At 34.2% G+C, this 22,168-nt stretch overlaps 2 long non-coding RNA genes across 3 annotated transcripts in view; both read left to right on the top strand.

Moving 5' to 3' along the window:
- The window catches only part of LOC125164590 (uncharacterized), a 266,111-nt gene that overhangs the window by 124,017 nt on the left and 119,926 nt on the right, over nucleotides 1-22,168 (top strand). The gene's annotated exons all lie outside the window — the stretch shown is intronic.
- Nucleotides 18,983-22,168, top strand: part of LOC125164592 (uncharacterized) — an 81,202-nt gene continuing 78,016 nt past the window's right edge. Inside the window, exon 1 of the long non-coding RNA XR_007151819.1 lies at nucleotides 18,983-19,036. This is a non-coding gene — a long non-coding RNA (uncharacterized LOC125164592). The remainder of the gene's footprint in view (nucleotides 19,037-22,168) is intronic.

The following is a 22,168-nucleotide window of genomic DNA, read 5'->3' as shown; positions in this document are numbered from 1 at the left end:
TGGAAAGCAATTGTTACATTTGTATTAGACATTCATTATCAACAGAATCTATTCTAGAAAACAACCTCTCCCCAACACAACAAACAAACAAACAAACAAACAAACAAACAAACAGTATACCTGGGTGGCTCAGTCAATTAAGCTAAGCATCCTACTTTGGACTTTGGATGAGGTCATGAACCTGAGGTATGTGAGTTCCAGCCCTGCAACTGGGCTCTGTACTGATAGTGTGGAGCCTGCTTGGGATTCTCCCTCTTCCTCTCTCTCTCTGACCCTGTCTCTCTCTCTCTCAAAATAAATCAAAATAGACTTAAAACAAAAAAGAAACACCACAACTTGTAAATTCCAGGTATTTTTTTTAGCTTTGAATGTATGTATTATCATTATTTCATCACAAATATCTAAACATTTAACTATTTTACACAGTTATATTTATAAAACTCATGAATTTTTCTCTAAAAAAATAATTTCCAAATAAACTACCACAGCCAGACATTGTAGAACATTTTCTCTTTAAGTATTTATTTTCCTGAATAGTTTTGGAATAAAAGAAATAGTTTATCTTTTCGTGTGTGTGCTTTTGTCTTAGTTCTAATCTATCAATATAAAATAAAAAATTTTAGTGGTAGGATTATTGGTCTCAATTTTATACCCTTCTATGGTGATAGAATTTTAAAAACACCTCCTCTCTTTTTAGAAATCTTGATAACTAAGTACAACCAAAAATATCCAAAAATGAATATTATTTTCAAAATTTGAAATAAAATATTGTTCACTGTCATTCTATATGATACTATATATGATATATATAATAATATGGACTTCATATATGTTATATATGAAAACACTTAGTAGACAACTTTTTTCCTCAAATGGCAGTTTTTAAACAAGAATACATACATGTTCAAAAGTAAAATGTAAAAATACAGGCTATTAAGAAATTAAATATTCTTCCAGGAATATAACTGGTTTGTATTTGGATTTCCACATCATTTTGTTTAAAAACATACAGAGCAGTTGGATGTGTTTCTCATAAGATTGTGGTCATGTGGGATAAGAAAGCTAATAGGGCCCTGTAGGAATCAGACTTCTACATTTGGGTCCATTAACTTTTATTTTTCATTTCAGTTGAAGAAAAATTGGAAAGCCATCAATTAAGAGATTTCTCATTGGTTTTCCATAGCTGACACATTGATACATATTACTTGAGGAAAGGCTTACCTCTTTACCATTTCACATTTATAATTTCAACATTAGTGTTTGTGATTATTACATTTATCTCCAGAAGCTGTGGTGCTTCCATTCTGTTGGCCAAAGTGCTCCATCGCCATATGGAAAATGTTTGATTTTAATGAAGAATCTGGACAATCATGCTGATTGTTTATCTTGACTAGTGACAGCAACAGCTTATACCACTTGAGTTAATGTTTTTCTGGACAAACGTTTTACTTCAAGTGTCTGTGGGGGCTCCCTGGCTTAGGTAGCAAATATCTGGGCATGAACTGTAGGTGTATGAGGCTCAGTCAGATGTCATCTCCAAGTTCCTGCAAAATTCTGTGGTGTTGATCACCCAGCCTCAGTCTCTAATACTCGGGAGATTTTCTCTCTTGGATGAGAAAATCAAGTCTGATTGTTCTGACCCTCATTTTCTATCTCTTCGAGCAACTCATAAGTTATGGTTTTGGTTTTGTTTTGGCTGATCTTGGACTAAGAAAGCTTTTTAATTTTTTCTTTAAAATTAGTATATAATTTTGCTGTCTTAAATAATTTTGAAAATAAAATTAGGATTTGCCTTATTAGAAATATGAGATTTAAAACACTTAGCTTAAAAAAAAATTGGGTCTTCAAAATTCTCTAATTAGATTTATTTTGCTGATTGCTAATCAATCTTATGGTTATGACTCTAGGTAGCTGATTATATGTGGAGATTGTAATAAGGGATATATTGACGAGAAATTATATTATCAATGAACTAAAATATTAAGGTCTCCCATAATCTTAGGATTTAGTAAACAGTGATAACTGTCTTTAGAGGCTACAGATCCCTGTAATTATCAAGAGGTGGGATTTGAGTCTCCTGGCTTAAATAAAATTCAAGTGAGAAATAATAAACCTATTTTGTAAATAACTATTTACTGACATAAATTTTATAGGAAATTATCATTGTATTTTAAAACTCTGACACATTAACCTATATACCAAGATTTTGTTTGGGATATGTCGTTGCCATCTAACTTAGTTGTTTTCTTTCTATTAGTATTTATCAGTTCCTGCTTTGATCCCTGCTACCTGCTGCCTCCCTCTCACTTACAGCTAGCCTCAAGTAGACACAGACACCAAGCAGCCTGACTGACCCCCAGCCTTTGAGAAGGGGCAAGTCATTTTATCATGAATATGCTAAACATACCAATCATTCTATCCTGCCACCTTATTCCAGAAGCTAAAGTGTTTCTTCTTTTCTTTTTGAGAGAGAGAGCTGGAGCAGAGGAGGGGCAGAGGGAGAGGGAGGGAGAGAATCCCAAGTAGGCTCTGGCACTGTAAAGTGCCAGCCAGATGTGAGGTCCAATCCCATGATCCTGGGATCATGACCTGAGCCAAAATCAAGAGTCTGCCACTAGGTAGACTGAGCCACCCAGGTGCCCCCTTATGCTGAAATAATACTAAATACTACTCAGTATATTTAATTTATTACATTTCAAAATAGATTTTTTTTCAATAAAGAAAATAATTTTTAAAGAATTAGAGAAAGCTAATGTGCTATGAAAAATTCTTGTTTACCTGTTCAAATATGGCTACTTCCAAGGTCCCATAGTCTCAGTCATTAGAAAGATGGTGCCATTATTGAACTGAAACAACTAAGTGTTTTAGATCAGAGTTCTATTTCTAGCTCTTCACTGAGCCATTATATGAAGGTGAAAGCAAGGAATCAGATTAGGTGCGATGTGAGTTCCTGTCAACCCTCGTTTTACTTGAGTGTATCTAATGACAGAACTTCAGCCAGTAGATGGCACTATTTATTTCAGTGAGTAAAACTTTCATTCTCATGAAAATAAGCAATTAATTGCTGAATATGAAAATAAGTGGACTCCTTCACATTTTATTGTGAGTGTCCCCCAATTGATTTGCATTCAAATATCACAAAAAGACATAAAATAAACAGAGCTTTCCTCACTTAAGAAAGAACAAACACACTTCTGGGACTTGGTATATTTTTCAAATAATGATGTAAGGACATGAGAAATTTAAAAATATTAATTTGAAGATTTTTTCAAATGTAAATTATCATTTTTTAATGTTTATTTACCCATTTTGAGAGAGACAGAGACAGAGACAGAGACAGAGATTGTGAGCAGGGGAGGAGCAGGTTGAGAGGGAGAGAATCCCAAACAGGCTCCATACCCTCAGCACAGAGCCTGTTGCTGTCCTCGATACCACAATCCATGAGACCATGACCCTAGCCAAAATTAAGTCAGTAGCCTATTATGGCTTAGCTATTTTCAGAAACATGACAAGTATTTTTGTTGACCAGAAATGAAACTGAAACACAAAGTGATAAATAAGGTAGAACTTGCAGGCCCACAAGGCTTTGGGGCCAGAAGCAAGTGGATGCTTTAGGAAATTTGACACTTTGGGATAATGGAAACTAAATGCACATCCTGTAGATGGAGGACAGAACTCTGTTCACTGCCTGAAACCAAAGATTTCCATTCAAATGGAAGAAATTTCAACAAAGCTGTGGCTTGCCCCTGCAGCTGTGGCCTGAGGAGAAGGAAGCAGGAAGCCTCCTTGTCAAGACCTGAGCCAAAGGGTCTCCTGGCTCAATGGCTACTCTGAGGTGTGGTCAACATCACAGTGCCACACACACTCAAATTCACCAGTATTGTACAGGTTACTGGGTATAAAATCTCTAGGCAGGAGGGGTGGGGCTGAAATGGAGAATTACGGTCAATATTACCTGCAAATCAATATTCCTAACCATGTGAGAAAAAATTTTAAAGACAGCCATTGCATTAAATTTCAGTAATAAAACATTTATTTTGGTTTTAGAAAGAGGGAGAAGAAGTATTCAAAACTGTAATATTTCAGATTTTAATAAAACTAAGAGACTTAATCTTGGCAGTTAACTTTGAGTGCTAAGCAAGAAAATTAAAAATGTATCTACAGCTAGATACATTCTATTGAAACTAGGATAATCAAAAATAAAGAAAAAAACACTTGAAATCTACCACAGAAGAAAGACAGATTCCCATACAAGAACCATAATCAGACTACAGGTAGACTTCTCAAGAGCAGAAAAGCAAGCCAGAAGACAGTAATACTTTACCAATAAAGAGCTGAGGTAAGCTAATTGTTCACCTAGGATATATTCAAAAGAGAAGGGATAATATAATTTCAGACACAGAAAGCAAAAAAAATAAATAAATAAGTAAAAATAAATAAAAATTACTAATCATCTTTTTCCAGAAAGAACTATTCAAAGATGTACTGTAGAAAGAAGAAAAAATCCAGAAAAAAAAAAAAAAGAATAGGAAGCATGAAAAAAACAGGAAGCATGAAAATTGGTAAAAAATGTTGACAAATTTATTTAACTATTGATTACAATAAATATATAGGGGCTAAAAAGATGAAACTAAAATATTTGTCAATAAGAACAGATTGTTTGGGTGGGAGGAGGCAGGTAAAGCCAAGATCCTTGTTTGATTTAGGAGGAAGATAAGGAATAACTTTGCACATCACAGGAAAAACAGGCAAAAAATGGATAAACAGGGAAAATAAAACCATACAAATGCATAGTAAGAAAAATTGGAAATGGAAGGAAATGACTCTCTCAGAATAGTGACTGTCTCTAGGTAGGGAGGGTATCAGAAAGCAAGAAGTGAAATAGGGGTTTTACATTATATCTTAACCTTTTGCACATTAAATGACAAAAAGGGGACTCCTGGGTGGCTCAGTGAGTTAAGTGTCTAACTTCGGCTCAGGTCATGATCTCACAGCTCATGAGTTCAAGCCCCGTGTCAGGCTCTGTACTGACAGCTCAGAACCTGGAGACTGCTTGGGATTCTGTGTCTTTGTCTCTCTCTGCCCCTCTCCCGCATGCTCATGCTCTCTCTCTCCAAAATAAATACACATTTTTTAAATATTTTAAAAAAGACAAAAAGATATGAAGTAAATATGCTAGAATGTTAACATTTGTTGAATGTGGGTGGTTGGTACATAGATAGTCCTTATATTATTCTTTGTATTTTCTGAATGACTAGAGTATCACAAAATGTAAAATGATACTAAAGAAAAACAAAAATAAAAAGTATCATTTCACTACAAATTTATTAATTCCTTTTGTTCTTAGGCTCTGCTTCTGAAGTTTTAAGAGATATCAAGTATTTACCTAGAGCTCATATATTGGAGATCCGTGAAAAACTGTTTTCTTTAAAAAATATATCAAACAAAATGGAATAACAATGAAAAAAAATCTCATATTCTTTTATATATTGCTTGCTTCTTTTTACTTTTGAAATCCTTAGTCTCATGTTCATTTTACATTTGTTTTAGTTGACTCCTGATAATTAAGCAGAGGATCATTGAGATGCTTTGTGCTACACATATTTAAGACTATCTGGCTGCATAAGTGCAAATAGAGAATCTTTCTTTAGCACTAAATTTACCTTAAGAAATAATACTGGAGGTATTATAATTGTACATTTTGGAGTCTGTTTCTAGGAACCAGAAAAATCTAACTGGACTACTTGTGGCATTTGGAAAACCATCGGCAGTTTTTAAAATTGGCAGTTTTACTAAAGACAGATTAGCTGTCTCCTAAATTTAAGGGCTTTCATTGATATACATGAGTAGCTTGGAACATAAAGATAATTTAAACCTGAGCACACTAAAGGATATTAAGGAATTATTCTTAGGTTGGGAATATGATTCCAATACTATACAACCTCTATTTCTGATATACATGAGAATTTTTAAATTTAAGCTTGCATGAAATCAATTAATAATTCTCCTGTAGAGGGAAGAAATACCTGTTTATATTCAGAACCAGCCACAAATTTTGCATCCTGGACAAAGTCAAAAAATTAACAGAAAATCTTTTAATACCAATATGGCTTGAAAGACCTGATTGGAAAAAATATAAACTCAAGTAAATAAGTAGATTAAAAACCACCAGTGCCCTGACTCATAATGACTGACTGAACACACACATTCACTCCGTATGCTGCTGGCAATTCTATTGATGTAACAAAAAGAAAATATATTTATGAAGCACAAACCTGTAAAACAAGAATGGCTTTTGACAATAGGTTAGATATTACCTATGCTGTACCTTTTGTTCTCATGACTTATTCATTTCATAATTAGAAGCCTGTATCTCCCACTACCCTTCACCCATCTTACTCATCCCCCTACCCCCTTCCCTCTGGCAATGATCAGTAATTCTCTGTTTATAGGTTTGATTCTGTTTTTTGGATTATTTGTTTTCTTTTTAAAATTTTTTTATTAATTATTAATTAATTAACTAATTAATTAATTGTTTTTTGGTGTTGAGTTGTATAAGTTCTTTTTATATGTTCTGGATATTAACCCTTTATAAAATGTATTATTGGAAAATATCTTCCCCCATTAAGTAGATTGCTTTCTTGTTTTGTTGATGGTTTTGTTTGCTGTACAAAAGCATTTTATTTTGATGTAGTCCCAATAGTTTATTTTTGCTTTTGTTTCCCTTGCCTCAGGAGATATGTCTAGAAAAATGTTGCTATGGCCGATGTCATAGAAATTATTGCATATGTTCTTGTCTATGATTTTTATGGTTCAGGTCTTGTCTTTAGGTCTTCAATCCATTTTGAATTACTTTTGTGTATTGTGTAAGAAAGGGATCCAGTTTCATTCTTTTGCATGCCTCGGCACCATTTGTTGAAGAGACTGTCTTTTTCTCATTGCATATTCTTGCCTCCTTTGTCAAAGAGTAATTGGCCATATAATTCTGGGTTTATTTCTGGGTTCTCTATTCTGTTCTATTAATTGATGTTCTACTTTTGTGCCAGTACCATACTGTTTTGATTACTACAGCTTTGGTGTTTCTTGAAATGCAGGATTGTAATACCTCTAGCTTTGGTCTTCTTATTTAAAATGGCTTTGGCTGTTAGGGGTCTTTTGTGGTTCCACGCAAATTTTAGTATTATTTGTCTTAGCTCTGTGAAAAATGCTGTTGGTATTTTGCTAGGGATTGCATTAAATCTGTTGATTTCTTTGGGTAGTATGGACATTTAAAAAATATTCTTCTAATTCATGAGTATGGAATGTCTTCCCATTTCTGTTATCTTCAATTTCTTTCATCAGTATTTCATAGTTTTTAGAGTACAGGTCTTGTCTTTCACCTCTTCAGTTGAGTTTATTCCTAGGTATTTTAATTCTTTTGGTGGGCAATGATAAATGGAATTATTTTCTTAATTTTTCTTTCTGCTACTTTGTTGCTAGTATACAGAAATGTTACCATTTTGGGGGTGTTAATTTTATACCTTGCAACTTGACTAAAAGTAATAAATACATTTTTTTTTGGTGGAGTCTTTAGGGTTTTATATGTATGATATCATGCCATCTGCAAATAATGAGGTTAATTTCTTCCTTACTGATATGGATGTCTCCTATTTCTGTTTCTTATATGATTGCTATGGTTAGAACATCCCTTACTATGTTGAATAAAAGTGATAAGAGTGGACATCCTTGTCTTCTTCCTGATCTTAGAAGAAAAGCTTTCAGTTTTTCTTCAATGAGTGTAGTGTTAACTGTAGGTTTTTTATATATGGCCTTTATTATGTTGACATATGCTCCTGAAGACTAGAAGTCTTAAACCAAAGTATCAGCCAAGACTTGTTCTGTTTAAAGGCTGCAGGAGAGGATTTTTCCTTGCCTTTTCCTAGTTTCTCATGATTGATGGCAATCAATCCATAGCATTATTTGGCAGGTAGACACATCACTCTAATCTCTGCCTCTGTCATCACAGGGTATTCTCCCTGTATCTGTCTGTGTCCAAATTTATCTCCTATTATGAGGAAGTCAGTAATTGGATTAGGGCCCACCCTTAATGCTTTATGACCTCATCTTAACTTGACGACATCTACAAAAACCCTATTTCCCAAAAAGGTCACATTCACAGATACTAGGGGTTAGGACTTAAACATATATTTTGGGGAGATATAATTCAAATTCAAACCAAAACATCTAATAATAATAATAATAATAATAATAAGGAATCAAAAGCTTCCAGAATGGCCATTACTATCAACAAACAGACAAGTTACTTACAAGGAAACAAAAATAGCAATGGTCTACTCCTCAACAACACTGTGTGGGAGAAATAAAATAAAATAATATCTTCAAAGTATTGAAAAGATATAATTTGAAGCTAAATACTATAACCCCTCTCCCCCAAAAATTATCAAATTGAAGACAAAAAAATTTTTGTTCAATCATATAAGTCTTCTAAAAGTTAGCCTTTTAGATCAAATGTTTTTTGGTGAACCCATCCCTTCTTTTACATCCGCTTTTCCCATAGCCTAATTACAGCTAAGTTTGCTCACATTATATAATTCTGGCTAATGATAAGGGATTTTGTCATAGGGTTCATGAAAAAGGTTGTTTTATTATTTTTTTAAAATTTCTTGACGAAAATTCCATTGTTTTCTTTTTCTGTCTTTCCTACTAGAAGGTTTGCATTGAGGCCTGAGGCAGTAACTTTTCTATAATCACGAGGAAAAGAAAGTGGTAGAGCTGTTGGTCTATTATTATATAGCCCTGTACGAAGCTATCAGCCACCTATATCCAGTATTCTAGTTACAAAACACAAATAAATCCCTATTTGTCTAAGCTATTGTTACATATGTATCTTACTAGCAGACAAAGACAGTCCTCATTAACACATTACCATTAGATCCTTTTTGAAACTATTATTTGAGGATTTATTCCAGAAAAAGGAAGAAATTCTAGGAAAGATGAGATGGAAGGCAAGAAACAGTGATAATAAAAAAAATCAACAACAATATTCAAGTCTTAATGGAATTATGAACAAATTAGTAACATTTTCAAATTTAAATTCAAAATGCCTTCAGGTAGTACTTTGGGAACATAGTGAAGGAAAGTACAGATACAATAAGGCTTCTGGTATAGTTGGAGCCAATATTAATTGTACATTTATTAATGGCATTTTTTTAAATTAAGAATTAAAATGATGGGCACCTGAGTGGCTCAGTCAGGTAAGTGTCTGACTTGGTTTTAGCTCAGGTCGTGATCTCACGGTTCATGGGTTTGAGCCCCACAATGGGCTCTGCACTGATGGTATAGACCCTGCTTGGGATTCTCTCTCTTTCCCTCTTTCTCTGCCGCTTCCCTATTCACACTCACTCTCTCTCTCTCTCTCAAGATAAATAAATAAACATTAAAAAAAAGAATTAAAATGGTCACACAAAAGAATACAAAATAGATTAGTTTATAAACTGATAGAAAAACATGACCGCAGAAACACAATTATTCCAATAAGCTGTACAAATAGTAAGACAAAGAAACGGCAAAAAACATGGTGAATAAAAAAATTCGTAAAAATTTATAAAATAAAAAATAAAATACAGAAATAATTCTAAATGTATCACTTCCCATAATAAGTGTTCAACAAATTACTCTATTAAAAAGAGGGTTAATCACATTTGGTAAGAGATAAAATATACAACCACAAGGTGTTTGCAGGAGACATACTGAATACAAAAAGAATTAAAAGGCTGAAAATAAAGAGATGAAATAGAAATCTCAGAATCAGCAAAGGCAGCAAGAACAGTAGAAGTAGTGGTATAAGTAACATACAAAAGAATGTATGACATCTTTGACAGCAAATATAAAAGTCTTTGACACCAAATATATCATCAAGAGAAATTAAGAAAACTATGATATAAATGTAAAGATAATTCAATAAATTCTCAGTTTTAATGGAGAACATAAACATATTTTTCTCAGAAATCAACAAGTTAAATACATAAAAATAAATTTAAAAATTAAAGATTGAATAAAGAAATCATAAAGGTTTATTTATAGCCATATCTTAAACTTTGTACCCAACCAAGAGAACCTTTCCTTTTAAAGTATCCAAGGGATATTTGTAAAATTGACCATATGTTAATTCACTAAGAAATTCTCCAAAGCAGAAATTATATCAGTATTTTCTGTTAATACAATATATTAAACTAAAAATTAAAAAGAAAAAGAAAGAATAATTGTAAAATAAAATTATAAAGAAACTTGTCTACATTAGGATCAAAATTTAATAAAATATGTACAATACTTATACACAGAAAATACAAAACATTGCTGAAAGAAATGGAAACCTAAATAAGGGGATAGATAGACCATGTTCATGGATTGGAAGATTCAATGTTATTAAGATGTAAAATACACTAGCCAAAAATACACTTATTAATAAAAATGTTTAACATTAAATGAACCAATGAGTTAAAAGAGTACATTAAACTCACATAATGTAAGAAGAAAGAAATTGATAGGTATACAAGGAAAACAAACTAAACCAAAAATGGTCTGATCAATAAAAAACAATGCTAATTACCTTAAAGATAAAGTAGATAACCATTGGATAATGTGATAAAAGAAAAAGGACAATGGATCAAACATTAGGAATAAGGAAGAGGGTATAACTATTGACACATATTCACGTGTTTTCATACAAAGGAACTGACATAATTTTTAGTGATTAGTTTGACAATCTAAATGAAATGGATAAAACTTCAGGAAAATATAAACTACCAATATGACTGAAGACATTGAAAATGTTACTCATACAATAACTGTAGGTAATAATTGTATTAGTTATGTGTTATTATTTTTAATAACATTATGATATCAGTATTATTTCCATTTTAGAAATTAGTATTCTAAGACATAGAGAAGTCAAGTAACTTGATTAGGTAACATAACCATTAAAAGGAAGAAGTCTTGGGGGCACCTGGGTGGCTTGGTTGAGCTTCCGACTTCAGCTCAGGTCATGATCTCACGGTCTGTGAGTCCAGCCCCGCATTGGGCTCTGTGCTGTCAGTTCAGAGCCTGGAGCCTGCTTCAGATTCTGTGTCTCCTTCCCTCTCTGCCCCTCCTCCGCTCATGCTCTGTGTCTCTCTCTGTCAAAAATAAACATTAAAAAAATTTAAAAAAAAGGTAGAAGTCTGTCTACAAAATCCATAATATTATATACTACATTATGCCATTTAAATAGAATTTTTGTTTCTTTCCTTCCATAAGAAAGATTTTATGCTTTAGCTTAGGAAATAACCCTGCATATTATACATAAAAAAGAAAATTCCTTTATCTATGCAAGTATAATTGGCATAATATGATACATTCACTTTCAATCATCCCAGAAGGTATTAAATAATATATTCATCAATTTAACAAATGCTTATTAAACATCTATTTACCCATTAGGGAAAATGGACACTGGAAATCCGAAAGTGATTAAATCACAATTCTTCTCCTTAAGAACTCTCAGTTTGGGGCGCCTGGGTGGTGCAGTCGTTAAGCGTCCGACTTCAGCCAGGTCATGATCTCGCGGTCTGGGAGTTCGAGCCCCGCGTCAGGCTCTGGGCTGATGGCTCAGAGCCTGGAGCCTGTTTCTGATTCTGTGTCTCCCTCTCTCTCTGCCCCTCCCCCGTTCATGCTCTGTCTCTCTCTGTCCCAAAAATAAATAAAAACATTGGAAAAAAATTTTTTAAAAAAAAAAGAACTCTCAGTTTAAGGTAGAATTGAGTTATATTCTCATATTAATACTTTAATAGTATAGTGTTGTAGGAATGGCAATAATAATAATGTGAACAAAGTTCAATAAGTGAACAAAGAAAGGAATGAATAACTCTGTGTGGAAATCAGGAAACATCCATAATTTTCTAGACATCTACTGAGTTCTAGATGAAGTAATATGATATGATAAAAACTTACCGGAAATGTGTAAAAATATCTAAAAAATATAATGTATGCATAACATCCCCTACACTGCAAAAGAAACCTGTCATTGATGAAAGGCAGTGACTGGAAATTATTTTTCTTCATTTAAGAGCTAATTTGTCTTGAAGACTAGACTGTCAACTATTTAGCTGAGGTTGCTTTATATATGTTAATGTATTAATCTCCACAACACTGTTATGAGATAGGCATTTTTACCCATTTTACAAATGAGATAACTGAAGCCCAGAGACACTAATTATCATTCTCTAAAAAATATAACTACGGCAAACCAAAGAGTAAGAACTAAACTCTAGGTTACTCTTCTTGTGTCTGTTATATAATAATGGTGGGAGCAGAGCAGGCAGATGATATTGTTTTAGGTTGATGATCCTGGAGAAAGATATGGGAATTACAGAAAGGGAGCTCCTTTAGACTGACAACCAAACTGGATCAAATGGAATATGATAAACAGACTAACAGGTGGAAAAGGTCTGGGAGAAATTTACAGATTCTGGGGTGTCAAAGAGGAAGAAATGCAGTATTTTCTGTTCCAACGTACACACTGTATGTGAAGGAAGTTGAGACTTTCATGAGTATTTGACATATGAAAGAGAAAAGCTGGCTGGAAGGCAGGTAAACAGGGAAGAGCGACCAGGGACAAACCTGGAAGATGAGCTTTGCAGACATGACTACTTTGCCTAGGGTTTGTTTTGCTTATCCTCACCTGGGTGGGGACAAAGCAAGCTGTATTTAAGGAAACTGTAATGTTCAGGTGTGAGTGGCAGCTCTGCTTAGAATAAGACTTTATTATAAAAGTAGCTTTTATCCAGGAGATGTGGTTGCTTGAGATAGTTATTTAAACCAGGGATCTTTACGTTTTTTCGGCAGGGGTGGGGGAAGTCAGAGACTCCTTACTAAAAAGGCACTTCCTGGAGGGCAGAGAATGGGAGACTCTGGAGAGGAAGCAGGAATACAATGAGAAGGACTGGCTGTGAGGTTGGTGGGTTTCCTGGTTTCTCTCTTAAGTATGCACCCATCAGCAGATCACTTGGTCAGGCATAAAAGTTGGTTAGAACAGGTGAAAGACCTATAGGCAAAGAAAGGGTTTCTGCATCCAGTGGTCTTAGACTCCTCCTCCTCCTTAAAGTCTCAGGAAGTCTGAGATTAGACTTGAAATATTAATAAGCCCATTCCTCTTGAGGTCCTTGAAGCAGCATTATTACATCTTCTTATTATATAATCCAAATTTTAAGTTTTTTCTACATTCAGGACAGAGGCCAGATATAATGATAAGATAGAAAAAGTTTGATTTGGGCTTTGCTTTTTCAACCCAAACAACTTCCTTTCTCAGACCCACTCTGCCAAGTTCCTAGAATACTCATGCTGCCATTCACACATATACTTAGCCTCCTGTCATCACAATTGCTTGTCTTTTGTGTATTATTTTAATAATCCCATTGAGGGAAAATCTTTACAGGTGTTGGAGGATAACAGTCATTATATTATGCCTAGTGGGGCTGTTTGCATTTTAACTAAAGATCCTTATGATGTGCAAGTAATCTTTAAAAGAGGAATTTCAGGTACCCTAGAAGCCTATGGTAAAAAGATTTGTGAAGCTGAAAAACAATTTTTTCTTGGAAGTTTTTTTTTTTTTTAATCCACAAAAACTGAGGGAAATGGACCTGAATTTCTTCACAGGCCCTATGAGAACTAATGCTATTTTGATCTGCATTATATAGTATTGGGAAAATACATTCCTTCCAGTTGTACCCTTAATTCTAATACAGAGGATTACTACTACTACAAAGCTGCATACCTCATCTGTGCATAAGACTAGCTCTGGCTACTGCCACCAGATACATAATGCAGACAATGCCAACAACTCATTTTACCCCTCTCTACCTTAAGGTCATGAGAGGCCATATGATCCTCCATTATAGAGTTTTCAGGAGAGACATGAGAACATAATTCAACAGACTGTATTGCTCTCCTTTATTACATTGGAATAGCTTTAATTTGGGAGGAAATCCAGAAAGGTGATAGCTGTGACAACTCACCCGGTAAATTAAAATGGCCATCTGTTTAAAAATAAATAAATAAAAAGCATTTTCAGAGGATCAGGCAGAAATATAGCAATCACAGCCAGGATTGATATTTTTAGTAATTGTCATTCTTACTAGAATAATTTATTCCTGTCACTCTTCAAAGCACAGTACATTTGGGTTTTTTTTCCTTCATAAGCATACACATTCTTATTGAACCTTTCATAAAACATGACATATTTCTATCCAACTGCCTCCCTTTCCACTCCCAAATTAACCTTTGACGACCTCACTGTTACCAATAATTTAAAGATAATTCCTTGATTGACGTTCTTCCTACCAAAATGGTAATTTCCCAGTGACAGATGGTATCCCAATCCTAACATCAATTATTAACTGGGAAAAGTTTTTTTCTTTCTTTCTTTTAATGGAATAAGGCAAATCAACTAGTTAGTGAGATTCTACCATGTGTTTACCTTTGGATGACAAAAGACAAGATAAAAGTAATTCATAGTTTGGGAGTATCTGCTATGGTTTTAGCATTTAAACATAAATAACCTTACTTGAAGTTCAGAGTAGCTAAGCAAGCTTCCCAAAGTTATATACCCTCATAGCTTTGAAGTAATAGATTCAGGGTTCAACCTCAAATCTGGGTAATTTGAGGACTGAGAAAAGACTCAGCAAAATATCCTGCTTCCAGGTATAGAAAAATCTCTTAGAGTGCAGAAAGTTAGGGGTATGACTAAATAGCAAAGGTAAAGCCTCAGCAGCCCAAAACACTTCAGATGAATGTGTAAAAGAGTGTGTCCCACTTGCCAAAAATTATGTGACTGGAAATGCGGTGGAGCTTGCTTTTCTTGAAGCAGGGAGCAGAGGAAAGGACGTTCTATGGATCCAGGTCCTGGAGGCTGGAGGAATACTGGAAGAATGGTTTTAGTGTTGGGGGTTGAGGTGGCCTTGACACTGAAGACAAGCCAGAGTGAGCAACACTGTCACCAAGTCTCTGGGCTACCTCCTGACACCCCCATGGTGAAAATCCTAGGTCATGTCTAACTTCCAGCATCATAAAATAATTAGTGAGATTGATTCTTTGGACATTAGAAAAGTAGCACCTTCTCCCTGAGATAATAGGAAAAGGATGTTTCTGAGCACAGCATGTGGATGGCATAGACCATCGAACATCTCCATCACTATCCACCTGCATAAAGAAACTGGATGTCTATGTGGAAGAGAACAAAAAATGCTGTATCTGTGACATGATCTAACACAGAGAGCTCATGGTTTGGGTGGCATGGAGTGACCGTTGCTTACTGGAACTCTGGGGAAGAGAAGCATTTTCACTATCACCCTAAAAAGAGAAACCACTGCCAGACCAGCAGAGGTAGTTTCTGCCTCATTCAGTCACTGTGCTGATCAGTCAACCACCCTTGTCTCACAGCAATATCACACATCCTTGAGAACATAACACAAACAAGCTAAGAATTCTTCCCTCCAGGCAAATGGCCAATCAGATCCTTTGCAGCTGTTAGTGGGATGATGCTAACAAGGACAAATACCTTGGATAAAGTAAATGCTGCATCCTGTTATTTTTAGGCAATTGTAGACAAGATAAATGAGATACCACTACTGACGGAAAGTTCAGAGTCATTTAGTTTTTACATATGAAAAACAACAGTTTGTATCTCAAGCTAGTATGTGGAACAAATCAGTTATAGTAGCTACCTTCTTCTAGCACTTTCCTATTCAAATACTATATAAACTTAACTAGAATAGTAGCTTTTAAATATTTCTGGAACTTGTACGTAAAATAAGAAACAGGGGTGCGTGTGGGCTCAGTCAGTTAAGCGTCTGACTTTAGCTCAGGTCATGATCTCCAGGTTCGTGGGTTCAGGCCCCGCCTTGGGCTCTGTGCTGACAGCTCAGAGCCTGGAGCCTGCTTAGGATTCTGTGTGTCCCTCTCTCTCTGCCCCTCCCCCACTCGCACTCTGTCTCTCTCTCTCAAGAATAAGTAAACATTAAAAAAATTTTTAAAAAGTAATGTATCTTATACTGTGAAGCAGAAACATATATATATATATATATATGTATGTATGTATATATATAAAATGGAAATACAAGTTTCACAAAACAATACTATCCTTGATCACATGCAGTACACTCCAGTATTTTCTCCTGTTTTCTTTTATTGAAAAAATTGTGAAATAGATTAGAAACTATCACTTGAAAATGACTGGCCTAGATTAAAGAGAAATTCAAATTGGCTGGATGTGCTTTGACTGACGGAATGAACATACATTGGTTTCATGGAATCACCCATTTCTAAAATGCTCAAAAGCATCTTTATAATACACCATTTTAAAATTTGTTTGGGACAATTTAAATTATACTTATAATGAAGTTATTATTTTCCTACTTTAAACATCCAATCTCTAGCCCATCTCTACCTTCCTAAATATTTTGTATTTATATATTTCTTCAGATTTCACTAACTCTGGTTCTATGATGTCTCAGGCTTCTTTAATGTCCTGTTTTGTGTATGCATTTTATCTATTAATCTAGACTCTATCTCATTCAAAGAAGATAGTTGCTCAATTACAAATTTTTAATATACATAATTTTAAAGCAATTTCAAGTTTACAGAAAAACTGGGAGGAAGATAGAGAGGTTCCTCATATGCTCCCTGCCTTGCATAGTCCTTGCCCATTATCAAAATTCCTCCCACCAGAGTGGTACACTTATTGCCATCAATGAACCTACATTGATATTACCAAAAGTCCATAGTTTTACAGAGTTCACTCTTAGTGTTATACATTCTATGGTTTTGGACAAATCCACAATGACATATATCCACCATTACAGTATCAAGAATATTTTCACTTCCCTAAAAATCCTCTGTTCTCTGCTCTTTCATTCTTCCTTCCCCCCAAAGCCCTGGCAATCATGGACATTTTTATTTTCTTCATAGATTTGGCTTTTCTAGAATGGTTGGAATCATAAAGTGTGAATTCTTTTCAGATTGGCTTTCTTCACTTAGGAATATGCATTTAAGATTTCTCTCTGTCTTTTCATGACTTGATAGCTCATTTCTTTTTAAGCACTAAATAATATTCCATTGTCTAGATATACCAGAGTTTATTTATCCATTAACCTATTAAGGAGTATCTTGGTTGATTCCAAGTTTTGGCCACTTTATTTTTTTATTTCTTCTTTAAATGTTTATTTTTGAGAGAGAGAGAGAGACAGAGCATGAGCAGAGGATGGGTCAGAGAGAGAGGGAGACACAGAATCCAAAGCAGGCTCCAGGCTTCAAGTTGTCAGCAGCACAGAGCCCGATGTAGGGCTCGAACTCACAAACTGGGAGATCATGACCCGAGCCGAAGTCGGATGCTTAACCAACTGAGTCACCCAGGTGCCCCACCAAGTTTTGTCAACTTTAAATATAGTTGCTAAAAACATCCATGTGGAGGTTTTTGTGTGGACATGTTTTCAACTTTGGTAAATACCAAAGAGGGCAATTGCTGCATTACATGGTAAAAACATGTTCAGTTTGGTAAGAAACTGCCAAACTGTCTTCCAAAATGGCTGTAACTTTTTGCATTCCCACTAGCAATGAATGAAAGTTCCTGCTGCATCACATCTTCAATGATATTTGCTGTGTCAGGGTTCACAGTTTTGGCCATTCTGATACTTGTGTAGTGATATCTAATTGTTGTTTTAACTTGCATTTCTCTGATGATATGTGATGTAAATTATCTTTTGGATGCTTATTTGTTACGTGTGTATTTCTCTGGTGAGGTGTATGTTGCTGTCTTTGCCTTTTAAATTAGGTTGTTTTGTTATTGTTGATTTTTAAAGTCTTTTTATATATTTTAAGTCACAGTCTTTTACCTTTTTTTTTTTTTGCAAACATTTTCTCCCAATCTGTGGCTTATCTTTTTATTCTCTTAACTGTCTTTTGAAGAGCAGAAAATTTTAATTTTAATTAATCCCAGCTCATTGATCCTTGCTTTTATGGATCATGCCTTCTGTGTTGTATCTAAAAGTCATTTCCATTCTGTAGGTTATCTACATTTTTTCTTGTTATCCCGTAGGAGTTTTATAGTTTTATTTATATTTCAGATTTGTTTTGTTTTGAGTTAATATTTTTGGAAATGGTGTAAACTCTGTGTTGAAATGGTCCTCCTCTTTCTCGTTCTGAATGTAGTTGTCCACTTGATCCAGCACCATTTGTTAAAAAGACTATTTTTGCTTCATTGTACTGCCTTTGCTCCTTTGGCAAAGATCAGTTGACTATATTTATGTAGTTCTATCTTTAGGCTCTCTATTCTGTTCCATTGATTTATTTGTCTGTTCTTTTTGCCAATACCACTGTCTTGATTAATATAGCTATATAGTAGGTCTTTAAGTCTGATAGTGTTAGTTCTTCAATTTTGTTCTCTTTCAGTATTGTGTTGGCTATTTTGATTTTTGCCTCTTCATATGAAATTTGAAATCAGTTTGTTGATATCCACAAAATAACATGCTAGGAATTTAATTGGGAACAAATTGAACCGATATATCAGGTGGGGAAAAACTGACATATTGACAATACTGATTCTTCTTATCCATAAACACAAAACATCTCTACATTTATTTATATCTTTGATTTGATCAAATATGCAGTATTTTCCTCATATATATCATGTACATAATTTGTTTAATTTATACCTAAGTATTTCTTTTTTTGATGCTAATATAAATGGTATTACTTTTTAATTTCAAATTTCACTTGTTTATCAATAGTGTATAGGATGATATGGGTGTGTATTCGTCAGTTCTATCCAGTTTTCCACATAAATGATCATGTAATCTGTAATGACAGTTTTGTTTCTTTCTTCCTAATCTGTATACTTTTGATTTAATTTTCTTTTTTCTTTTTTTGTACTAACCATAACATTCAGAAAGATATTGAAAAGCAGTGGTGAGAGAGGACATCTCTGCCTTTTTCCTACTCTGTGTGGGTAAGCTTCAAGTTTCTCACCATTAAGTTGTTTTATTGGTTTGTTGGCTTGTTTGATTGTAGATATTCTCTATCAAGTTGAGGACCTTTCCTTCTACTCCTAATTTACTCAGAGTTTTTATCATGAATGGGTTTTAGATTTTGTCATCTTTTTTCTGCACTTAGTGATATGATCATGTCGGCTATTCTTCTTTAGCTTATAAATATAATGGATTGTATTAACTGATTTTCAAATATTGAACCAGCCTTATATACATAAAGTAAACGTTACTTGGACATGGTGGATAAGTTTTTTATAAATTGTTGGATCCAATTTGCTAATATTTTATTGAGGTTTGCACCTATGTTCATGAGACATATTGGTCTGTAGTTTCCTTTTCTTGTAATGGCTTTGTCTGGTTTGGATATTAGGGTAATGGTAGCCTTATAGAATGAGCTAGGAAGTATTCCTTTATCTTCTATTTTCTGAAAGAGATTATAGAGAATTGATATAATTTCTTCCTTAAATGTTTGGTAGAATACATCAATGAACCCATCCAGGCCTGGTGCTTTTTGTTTTGGAAGGTTATTAATGATTAAATCAATTTTAAATAGATATAGGCCTATTAGATTGCTTAGTTATTATTGTGTGAGTATTGGAAGATTATGCCATTCAAGGAACTGGCCCATTTTGTCCAGGTTATCATATCTATGGGTTGTTCTTGGTATTCCTTTATTCTCCTTTTAATGTCCATGGGATCTGTAGTGATATTTCGTCTTTCATTTTTGCTATTAGTAATTTGTATTCTTTTTCTTTTTTCCTTAGTTAGCCTTAGTTACTCTAAAGTTTGCAATATGCATTTACTACTAATCCAAGTCCACCTCAGATCACACTATACTACTTCATGGGTGGTGCAAGTCCATTATAATAACAACATAATCCTAATTCCTCCCTCCCATCTCTCATATCATTGATGTCATTAATTTACTTCTGTATAAATATACATTAGACTGTGCATGACACACATGCACACACACACATATACATATGCATACATAATCAAATATATTGTTGCTATTATTATTTTGAGGAAAGTATTGTCTGTTGGATTGATTAAGACTAAGAAAAATAAAAGGTTTCATTTTAATTTCACTTCTCCAGTGCTTTTCCTTTATTTTTATATATTCAAGTTTCTGACGTATCATTTTGTTTCTTTCTAAGGAATTTTTTTTAAATTTTTTTTTCAACGTTTATTTATTTTGGGGACAGAGAGAGACAGAGCATGAACGGGGGAGGGGCAGAGAGAGAGGGCGACACAGAATCGGAAACAGGCTCCAGGCTCTGAGCCATCAGCCCTGAGCCTGACGCGGGGCTCGAACTCACGGACCGCAAGATCGTGACCTGGCTGAAGTCGGACGCTTAACCGACTGCGCCACCCAGGCGCCCCAGGAATTTTTTTTTTAACCATTTCCTAAAAGGTCTGCTGGCAACAAATTCTCTCAAGTTTTGTTTTCTGATAAAATCTTTATTTTTCCTTTACTTTTGAAGGATAATTTTTCAGAGTAAAGAATTATAAATTGAAGTTTTTTTCTCTCAACACTTTAAATTTTTACTCTATTCTCTTCTTGAATGTATAGTTTCTGAGACATCCAGTGTTATTCTTATCTTTGTTCCCTTACAGATAAGATGCTTTCTTTTGGTATCTTTCAGGATTTTTTCTTTATTTTTAATTTTCTCAAGGTTGAAAACTGATATTTTTATCCCTCTGAGTTGCCATTCATTTAATTAATTTGGTAACTGCTGCTTTCCAACTATTCATAAATATTTATTTAATTTTTGTCACTTAAAAATTGTGTATCAATGGTGATAATATTCCTAATAACTTTTAAAATTTTCAGAAAAAGGAATTGATATAATGACATTTAGTATAGCATTTTTAGAAACTTTGAAAAATTAAGTTTGTTAATTTATTTGTATCTGTTTTAAAATAAGTTTATAAATTATAAGCTTTCAATTAATTAATTTTTATTTTTAAATTTTATTTTTTATCATTGACTAAAATTTATAAGTTACAGTAAATGTTTTTTAAGTGTTCACCTTTGGCAATTGTGTACGCACCCAAAGTGAGAAATAGATCATTTCTTTCACACAGAAAGTTACCTTGTGCTTCTTTCCACTTAAATGTTTTCCTTCCTGAAGGCAACCACTTTCTGATTTCTGTGTTAAGAACTGAAAAGTGTATGTAACTTCAGTCTTCTTGAAAATTAGTAAGTTATCCTGCCAAAGTTTCACAGATTCTAAATTTTTTTTTAGGTTTATTTATTTATTTTAGAGAGACAGAGAGAGTGAGCAGGAGAGGGGCATAGAGAGATGGGGAGAGAGAATCCCAAGCAGGCTCCACATTGTCAGCGTGAAACCCGATGTGGGGCTTGAACTCACGAACCATGAGATCATGACCTGAGCTGAAACCAAGAGTCGGATGCTTAACCAACTGAGCCACCCAGGCACCCCCACAGATTCTAATGGAAGACATAAATTATAATAATAGTGAAACAATTTTACATTCCTGGCAAAGAAGGCATGAAAACTGATTACAGCCATTAAAGCGAAGACCAGGACAAAAACGTTATAAGAGATAGTGAACAAATAATAGAAGTGTTCCAAGAAACACTGTGTTATGGACATAATATTTGTATCATCCCTCTAATTCCTATGTGAAAATCCTAACCCCCAATGTGATAGTATTAGGAGGTGGGGACTTTGGGAGGTAATTGGATCAAGAAGTGAAGCTCTCATTAATGAGATTAGTGACCTTATGAGACAAGACTCAGGAGCTTGCTCAGGCTCTCTGCTTTCTGGTATGTGAGGATAAAATGATACATCAATAGTCTGCAACTTTTCTTTTCCAGAAGAGGGCCATCATCAGAACCCAACCCTGGTAGCACCCTGATCTCAGACTTTCAGCCTCTTGATGGAGACTGATTGGTGTGACGTTCACCAAATGATGTGATGTTCACCAAATGACTTCTAAGATTCTTAGTTTCATCATTTGATTCTAATTTTATTTTGAAGTACATTAATTTAAAAGGCAAAAGTCCAATTTAGCATATTGCAAAATTAGCAAGACCTATGTGAGGTAATGATATGTTTTCC

Source organism: Prionailurus viverrinus, chromosome B1 (genome assembly GCF_022837055.1).
Source record: "Prionailurus viverrinus isolate Anna chromosome B1, UM_Priviv_1.0, whole genome shotgun sequence".
Classification (NCBI taxonomy): Eukaryota; Metazoa; Chordata; class Mammalia; order Carnivora; family Felidae; genus Prionailurus; species Prionailurus viverrinus.
Note: the sequence above shows the minus strand (reverse complement) of the source record. Positions and strands in the feature narration are given on the sequence as shown.